The following is a 9,530-nucleotide window of genomic DNA, read 5'->3' as shown; positions in this document are numbered from 1 at the left end:
CTTGTAATGGGTTACTCTGGCAAATACTGTATTTTATTTCATTTACCAGTAAAAGTAAAACAAGTAAGGCCTCATATGAAAAATAGGGACAAGAATGCCTATCTCTTAAGGCTTTTGTAAGCATTAAATAAGATCATGGTGGCACATGCTATAGTCCTAGCTGCTTAAGAGGCTGAGGCAAGGGGATAATTTGAGCCCGGGAGTTCAAGGGATAGCCTAGGCAACACAAAGAGACCCCCTCCCCTGTCCTCCCTTCCCCTTCCCCCTCCACCTCCACCTCCTCCTTCTCCATTTTTGATACTGGGGATTGAACCCAGGGTGCTGTACCACTGAGCTATAAGCCCAGCTCATTTTATTTTATTTCAGTTTGAGACAGAGCTAAACTCAACTTAGCAAGAGCTGAATTGCCCAGGCTGGCTACAAACTTGAGATTCTCCTGCCTCAGCCTGCCAAGAACCTGGAATTATAAGAGTATGCTACTACGCTTGGCTAGAGATCCTCATCTTAAAATTATAAATTACCTACCACAGTGGCAGAGCCAGGATCCAAACCCAGGCAGTGGCATTTTTTTTTTTAAGTTACACATTTATTTGCATGTGTAGGAGGGAAAAACACAACCTGAACTTCATGAACATGTTACTTGCTACTAGGATCTATTGCTTAGCAGGAAGTCAAATTAGAAGTAAGTAAAAGAAAATGGTACATTGAGTTAGTAGAAATATCAGGATAGGAGGTCCTTGGTTACCACAAAAAATTGTGAAGGTGGCTCGGAATGCTGAAGCATAGGAATGCTCTAAGCTTAAAACAGGGAACTGGTTGGAAGGCCTGAGGGGCTCTACCCAGAAGCCAGAACCCAGGATTCTCACAGGAGCACATGGTCCATCAAGAGACCCCATGGAGAAAAGCACGTGTTAATCTGTTCTACAAGATACCTTAGTGATGTTATGAAGCTACAAAGGTGGTTTTTGTTAAGAGAAAAAAGTCTTCTCGGTGTGGCCTAGGTGAGGCAGGGATTGCAGGGCAATCTGGGCTGCAGGGCCTAGGTGAGACTTGGGGACACAACTGTGGGGGCTGAAGGGACACCTGCCCTGCCACCATTTTGAAGAAATTTGTGCTTGGATGATTGTGTGAGGGATGTGCACAGCCCGACTTGAGGCTTCAGGAAGGACACTCAACCCCATCCCTGTCCCCTAACATACAAAAGACACTAAATCTGTTTCTGTTGATGACTCACTGTAGCACCCCAGAGGAGGGCCAGAGGGCAGGTGAAGGGCTGCTGATGTCTTCAGGTATCTGTGGATCACCTTCCTCCCTCCTGCCGCTGGCCCAGCCTCATATCAGTTTGACATGTCCCAGAGCGGGGAAGCCCAGGGCTGTGTCACCAGTTGGTCACATTCTGTACATTTGTGAACCAAGAGGAGGTGTCTGTTGAGATTTTGCCCCACCCAAAACCAAATTATTAAAAGAAAAGATTTATCTCCCACAAATGTGAAAAATACTGTTTCCCATCATTTAAACCTCAAAATTCTCCTTCTCTCCCTCCCTTTCTTGCTTCCTTTGTTCCTTCCTTTCTCTCTTAGACCTTTATGGTTATACACAATAGTTGGGTTCATCCTGACAAACTCATACATGCATAGAAATTAATTTCAGTTCACGATCCCCCACTTTTCCCTCTCGTCCTTCCTCCCCTCACCCCTTCTCCTTCATCTACTCTACTAGACTTCCTTTCACTCAGGTATTAATTTGTATTTGATTGGTTCTTTCTGTAATCTTAAACTTCCCTCCTCCTTTCCTTTATTTTACTCTAGTTTCCGCATATCAGAGAAAAATATGACCTTTGAGTTTCTGAGTTCGACTTATTTCACTTAGCATGATAATCTCCATTTCCATCCATTTACTGGCAAATGCCATAATTTCATCCTTTTTATGGCTGAGTAGAACGCCATTGTATATATGTACATATAATGATTTCTTAATCCATTCATCTATTGACAGGCATCTGGGTTGATTCCATAATTTAGCTATTGTGAATTTTGCTGCTTAAAACATTATGTGGCTGTGTTGCTGTAGTATGCTATTTTAGATCCTTTGGGAAAATACGCAGAAGTAGGATAGCTGGGTCATTTGGTGGTTCCATCCCTAGTTTTTTAGGAAACTCCACAATGCTTTCCAGAGTGGTTTAATTATTATGTAGTCCAACCAACAGTTTAAAGGTGTACATTGTCTCCCACAACCTAGCCAGCATTTATTGTTTGTGTTCTTGATCATTGCCATCCTGACTGAAGTGAGAGGAAATCTTAGTGCAGTTTTGATTTGCATTTCCCTGATTGCTAGAGATGTTGAGCATTTTTCATATATTTATTGACTTTTTTGTGTTTCTTCTTTTGAGAAGTTTCTGTTTAGTTATTTTGCCCATTTATTGATTGGATTATTTGTTTGTTTTTTGGTGTTAAGGTTTTTTTAGTTCTTTAAATATTCTAGATATTAATCCCCTGTTAGAGGAGCAGCTGGCCAAGATTTTCTCCCATTCTGTAGGCTCTCTCTTTATGCTCTTAATCATTTCTTTATCTATGAGAAGATTTTAGTTCAATGGCATCCCACTTATTGATTCTTGGTTTTATTTCTTGCACTTTGGGGGTCTTGTTACTGAAGTCAATGCCTACACCTATATGATGGAGTGTTGACCCTATGTTTTCTTCTAGCAGTTGCAAAGTTTCTGGTTTAATTCCTAAGTCTTTGATCCATTTTGATTTGAGTTTTGTACATGGTGAGAAAATTTTGTTTTCCTACATATAGCTATCCATTTTTTCCAGCACTACTTGTTAAAAAGGCTATCTTTTCTCCAAAATATATTTTTGGCACCTTTGTCAATTATTAGATGGCTGGGGTTTGTGGATTTGTCTCTGTGTCTTCTATTCTCTTGCATTGGTCTTTCTGTCTATTTTGATGCCAATACCATACGGTTTTTATTACTATAGTATAATCAGATTAGTAAATCTCAAAATTCTTAAAAAGCACTTTTGGAGTTTTTCCTTACACAGCTCAGCCTTGTACTCTGAGCTGGTCTCAGCACCTTTTACTAGACAGTTAAGTGTGAGTGCTAGGGACACAGGTACCATCTGGAGATGTGGAGAAGTTGAAAGCCTGAGGAACCACTGTATACAGCACACATTTCTGAGCCCAAGGTGGCTCAGCTCCCTGAATCTCAGAAATGCTAGGCTGAGCTGCATCTTGGTTCCCAGTGAGGCGTGGAAGAGAAGTATGCAAGAGTACATCAGGAAGGGAAACCAAGTCAGGGAAGGGCCCTGGCCAGGGCTGGCAAGCACTCTCAGCAGCACCCTGGGGCACTCTGCTTCATGTAGCATGGCTAGCTGAAGATATGGTCCTTCGGAAGGTAGCAGCCCCTAGTCTATAGGTTCCACAGACAGAAGATACTGCAGTTCAGCATCTGCAAGAGTTTTCATGAAAGTTTCTTCCCATGAACTTGATTTTGAAGGCATCCTTCCTACTCAGGGGGATGATAGGATTCTCACAGATGCTGAACACAGAGCAAATTTCCTGTAGAAGTCCTCCAGGAAGTACATCTGGTCTGGCTGTCGAGGGCAAAGCTCTCTTTCCTGATGCACCTCACCATGTGTGAACCTGGTGCAGTTCACACATGGGAAGGAGGCGGAGTAGAAGGCCTGGCCCAGGGCCCTGATGACGTGATCCCAGACCACCTCTTCACACTCTGCCTCACTTCTCCAGGGTGTCCTGTAGCAGAGTTCACAGGGGGCTGCCCATCCTTTTGATAGACGCTCTGCCTGGCCAGCTGGTGGTGGCAGGGACAGCAGGTGAAGCACTGGGCATGGTGTTGCCTCTTCATGGCCTCCATGGCCTGTTCTCAGGGGGACACTATCTTATGGCAGAAGGCACAGACATCTGTGGAAATCTCTCTTTCCAGGAAGCCAACAGGTTCCTTTAGGAGAGGTGGCAGCTCCTTCTCTGAGGGCTTGAGGTGACTGGGTCAAGGCTGGACTGATATTCCCTCTGTCAGAGCCTGTGGTGGGGATGGGGGCAGGTGCAGTGGCTCCAAGTCCAAAATGAATGATGCTCCTTTTGGGGGTTCCTCATCAGAATGTGGCAGGAGGAGGTTCAGGTCACCAAGTGTGTCCTCGCTATTTGGGGTAGGGTAAGAGGGAGAGCATCCTTGGTTGGAGAGCTGAGGTGGTCCAGTTGGCACAGGAGCTGCAGTCCTGCTAGAGGGCACCCAAGGGCTGGGTTTCCCCACTGAGCCTGCCCCAGTTGCCTTCATGGAGGCAGGGGACTCCCAGGGATGGCCACGCCTGGATTCGCAAGCCACCTACTCCTTCAGTCATAGCCACATGCCTGCATAGGGGTACGAGGGTGATAAACACAGATAAGGTGACCCTCTTCTTGGGCTGTGAGACCATTGATTCAGCTCCTGCTGGGACAGGGAGATCTAAGTCCCAGAGGTAGGCCAGCTCTACTGCCTGGGCTGCTGGAGATCGGTGTTCAACCCTGGTTAGGCCCTGGGATTTGCCAGGGACCTGAGTCAAAGATGGGCTCTCTAGCCATTCCCTGAACATGTGACCCTGGGTGGCAGGCCATCTCCCTGAGCCTCAGTGCCTTCCTGGGGTTCCTTGGCACCTCTCCAGCATGGCCTTGATTTGCTCACAATGGCGTTTTAAAGCCTATGCTCTTGGTCACTTAGAAACTGCTTTTTCCATCCACACAGAGAGCTAATTGATAGGACAAAACAATATAACTTGGGATGTAGGAGGGGTATGTGTGTGGTAGCAAAAAGGCAACACAAGGAGTCTTTGTGTGGTGGAAATGTTCTACATCTTGACTCTGGTGTATATACAAAACTACCTAAGTGACAGCATTGTGTAAACACACACACGTGCACGCACCGTACAAGTAAAACTAGATGAACCTGAATAAGATCACAGGATTGCATTAAGTCAATATCCTGGTTGTGATATTATGCTATAATTTTAGAAAACACTACCATTGGAGAAACCTAGGAGAAACAAATAAGGGATGATCCTATAGTATGATTTGAGGGGATCTACTGATTTCTCAAGAACAATTTAAATCAAAAAAGAATACAGTTCTGAGATTGCCTTCCTTGATGAACTGAAGAGTAACTGCAAGATGGACGAATATCCTCTGAGGATATATTCTTCCTGAACATATCACACCACTTTTCTGATGATATATATATAAATAAATAGTTGAGATTTAATGCCAACGAATATAACTTTAGGAACATAAGTAAAAAGCTATAATAGCTTTCAATTATTTTTTAAAAATATGTTTTAGTTGTAAATGAATATTTTATTTAACTTATTTATTTATATGCAGTGCTGAGGATCGAACCCAGGGCCTCACACATGCTAGACAAGTGCTATACCACTGAGCCACAACTCCAGCCCCTTTCAATGATATTTTACCTCTGTAAACCTTAATAAATTCCATGTTTTGAAAGATTTAGGACACTACCCCAAACCATAAATATAAAACTTACAGCAACACAAATTGTTTAGTCTCTGTTCATTTTACCCCATTTACTGAAAGTGCAACAGAACTAAAACAGGCTCCAGACTACCAAAAGAGGCCTTTTGAGCCACGTCCTCCAGCTGCTTTCCAAGATTCTCTACTTCAGCTTGTGTGGACACAGTCAATAAACTAAACTTTAGCCACCATTGGGAATGTCAACATGAAGTGACATTTCAAGAATTTAGCTGGTTCCACAGATAGCAAACTTTTAGAAAATACGTAGCCTTGTGTGGTGGCACATGCCTATAATCCCAGCTACACGGGAGGCTGAGGTAGTAAGATTGCAAGTTGAAGGCCAGCTTCAGCAATTTAGTGAGGCCCTAGGCAACTTAACAAGGTCCCATCCCAAAATAAAAATGGTATGGGATATAGCTCAGTGGAAAATAAACCTGGGTTCAATCCTCATCACTATTTAAAATAAAATAAAATTACATTAAATTAAAAAGTAAAAAGGAATGAATATGTAGCTTAGTGACAGAGTGCTTGCCTAGCATGTGAGAGGCCTTGGGGTTCAGTCCTAAACAACACACACGCACACACACACACACACACAAAAATACGTGTCAAAAAACTATTGCCAAACATCTCAAGAAACTCTTGAAATCCAGCTGGTTTCCTGCAGAGCCTTGTCTTCCTTCTGTGGGTTTGCTCTTATGCAAGTGTCGAGCACTTATTTGGATCAGAGTATTTTCCTGTTGTGTGACTGTGGTAGAAAAAAATCAGTTGTTTTGAATCAGTTGCACATTCTCAAAGACTATTCTGTGATTGAGGATGTATATGAACTGATTTCTTTGTCTGTATCAGGCTTCCTGGTTAGAGAAGTGATTGAGAAGAATGAAAAATAAAATCACGTTTTTCTAGCGAAACAAAACCAGAGTTGCCCTGAGTATTCATTCCTCATCTCTTCTGCACCAGATGCTGCTGTTGCATCTGCCTTTCAGGCTTGGAGCATCTCTTCCACCACTAACACTGCTTCTGCCCGAAGTCAGAAGAGGACAAAGAATTAGAGAAGCCCTTTTCTTGGTGGCTTCATCTCATAGACCCATCTATTTAGTATGAGCTGGAAACTTATTATCAATTATTCTTTATGATACTATATACTTGTATCATTGAAATATAGTTAATCTTTATTAACAGATGGCTATTGCAGAGGGGGAAAATCAAACTCTTTCACTGGGCTTAGGGAATTAGCAAGTTGTCCTGAACCCTGAACAATGGCAGTTCTATTATTGTGCTCTGAACAAGTGTATGTTCCATAAATTTTTGTTATCTGTGATAAGAAGTGAGAAAAAAAAATCCATACATGGACATACATGGAGCTGTCCCCATAGAAACTTGATGAAAGACATTTGGCTTAAAAAAACAAAAACAAAAACAAAAAACATACCCTTCCTTTTGAAATGTTTCTATTATTGCTTTATTTTAAATAAAAATCTGCCTATACTGCCAGAGCTATGAATATATCTCAGAACTTTCCAAAATACCTGACAATTGTGGTGTGAGGTCAAACCACTGAAAAAGACAATGGAGTGGATTGATGCACAGAGGAGAAAATCGCCTGCATGTCTGGGCTTCTTCCTCTCAGGCTCCCACGAGCTCTGCTGAGAAGAGGCTGCCAATGGTGTACAAAGGTCTGCCTTTGGCTGCAAATAACTGTGCTATTCTGAGGACATCAAGGCCTCTCTAAGGCAATGAAGCCAGTCTACTTGTGAGTTGAGCTCAATTGTAAAAGAATTTCAGATTCCAACAAGGAAGGTTCTAGTGGAGCACACTAAGTCAGAATGTAATCAGAATGAGATGAATGCCTTTAGAAAGGTACGTGTGTGCTGAGAGTAGGCAGAAAGCCAGAATTCACTATTCAGTTCTTACAGTCTCAGCCCTGTGGAGGCCTTAGTTTGGCCTTGGTCCCAGCATGTAAATTTCCCTCTCCCTTCAAGTAAGCTGTGTTACCAATGACAGTTGTAATGATGGGTAGAAGGGGAGGAAGAAATCTGCATACCCATCATTCCTAAAAAACCAATTGTAAGCCCAGCAGCTGTCTTTATAGGCAAAAGGTAGAATTTTTACTAATAATCAGAAAACTAAGGTCAAGTTACCTCAAATAATGTTTCTTCTGCTATTATGCCCATAGTACTCTGGACCATGCCAGGATATAAAGTTGTTTGGGGCAATGGTTGTGGGTGTTTAATCAGAGGAAATTGTCTTAAGTCAACATGCTTCCCAATGTCTCTATTTTTGCTAATGGTACCATCATTTTCCTGTCATCCAGCCTTGAAACCAGAGACCATGAACTCTTCCATCACTTGTTTCACGTCAGAAGCCAGTAGAGAGTTGATCTATTACTTTCCCCCCATTCACAATATCTTTCTTATCTGTCCATGTTCGTTTTCATTCCCATATACCTTAATATGGTCATGGTCTTTTAACACTGCAGTTTTGTTCCCCTCTATAAACTCATGTTCCATGTGGCTGGGTTTGTAGCTCAGTGGTAGAACACTTGCCTAGCACGTGTGAGGCCCTGGGTTCAGTCCTCAACACCACATAAAAATAGATAAATAGAATAAAGGCATTGTATCCATCTACAACTAACTAACAAACAAACAAAACAAAATGAAACTCATGTTCCAAGCAGCATTTCATCATGTCACTCCTTTGTTTGAAAGCTGTCGATGGCACATGCCTGTGTACTAGTAGATAAAGGTCTAAATTCAACCAAGTATCCTCAGGCTACAAATATCTGGCCTGGAGTTGTACTTTCAATCCTATCTCCCTATGTGTGAAATATGCATTCTTCCCAAATGAGTCTATTCACTGTCCCTAAAACATTTGACTCACTCCTATTTTCTTTGCTTTCCCAAGACTGTGACTCCTGCCTGGAATCCCTTCCCTTGCCACTACTTAAGTCATGTGCCCTGAATGCATAGTTAACTTCTCTGGGAACAGCTCTTGCCTCCCCAGCTAAATACCATACTTAGTACTGGGCTGGTTCTGTAACCTTTGCTCTTTTGCTCTGAAGAACTTTGTCCTTAGAGGTATGTGGAGCTTTGTTTTTATAGCTTCCTTATTTCAAATAATGAAATTGTGGCAGAAAATTATGGAATCCAGGCTGTCTGTGGTCAGTTGCTAATTTTTACCTACATTTTGGAACTTAGTGGGTTCTATATAATAAAATGGCTTCTATATATTATACAATTTAATCCTATGTGAAAATACTGAAATTGACTATTATTGCTGAAAAGAAACTGAGAGACTGTTTTATGCCTTTCTATTTCAGGTGAGGTTCACAGATCCTGGTGATTGCAGTAAGAAGATCATTAGTTTGAGGCCAACCTGGGCAACATAGTGAGATCTCATTAAAAAAAAAATTGAGGTTCACAGACCAACAACATTATATGTATGACCTGGGAGCTTATTTGAAATGTTGAATCTTGGGCCCTAAGCTGGCCTACTGATCCCAAGATTCCTAAGTGATCTGTGGGCACAGTGGTGTTAGAAGCATTAGGATTCTCCCTACCTCTAGATCCAGAACAATTTTATGGAAGGTGAAAAGAAGGAGGCCATGTGAGCTAGTGGAAAGTATTCTGAAATATGAGCCAGAAGCTGTGTGTTTCATGCCATCCACCAGTTCATGATTCTGAAAAAAAAAAAAATCACTGATTCATTTTGGGCCTAGTTTTCTGAAATTTCAAATGGGAATAATACCTCCCGGTTGTTTTATGAGATTGAAAACAATTAAGCAAGAGAACAAATGTGAAAGTGATTTTAAAAATCACATAAGGTTCATATATGTTGTTAAATCATTATTATTGGTGTTTTAAAAAATTTGCTTTTGTGAGTCAGACATCTGGGTTGTGGCAGAATAAGGGGCTATGACGCAGCTCTCCTGCCTTCTAGTCCCATCAGCACTGAGTGAGGCTCCATCACCACAGGCTGTGCAAGGCCCTAGGTGTCGCAAAGAGCAGCTG

General features: G+C 42.1%; 1 pseudogene; it reads right to left on the bottom strand.

Annotated features, from left to right (window-relative positions):
* Window positions 1–3,328: 3,328 nt before the first annotated feature.
* LOC114094942 (filamin-binding LIM protein 1 pseudogene) lies at window positions 3,329–4,433 on the bottom strand (annotated as a pseudogene).
* Between the last annotated feature and the right edge of the window lie 5,097 nt (window positions 4,434–9,530).

Source organism: Marmota flaviventris, chromosome 5 (assembly GCF_047511675.1).
Source record: "Marmota flaviventris isolate mMarFla1 chromosome 5, mMarFla1.hap1, whole genome shotgun sequence".
Taxonomy (NCBI): domain Eukaryota; kingdom Metazoa; phylum Chordata; class Mammalia; order Rodentia; family Sciuridae; genus Marmota; species Marmota flaviventris.
The sequence above is the reverse complement of the archived record's forward strand: the minus strand, read 5'-3'. Positions and strand labels throughout refer to the sequence as shown.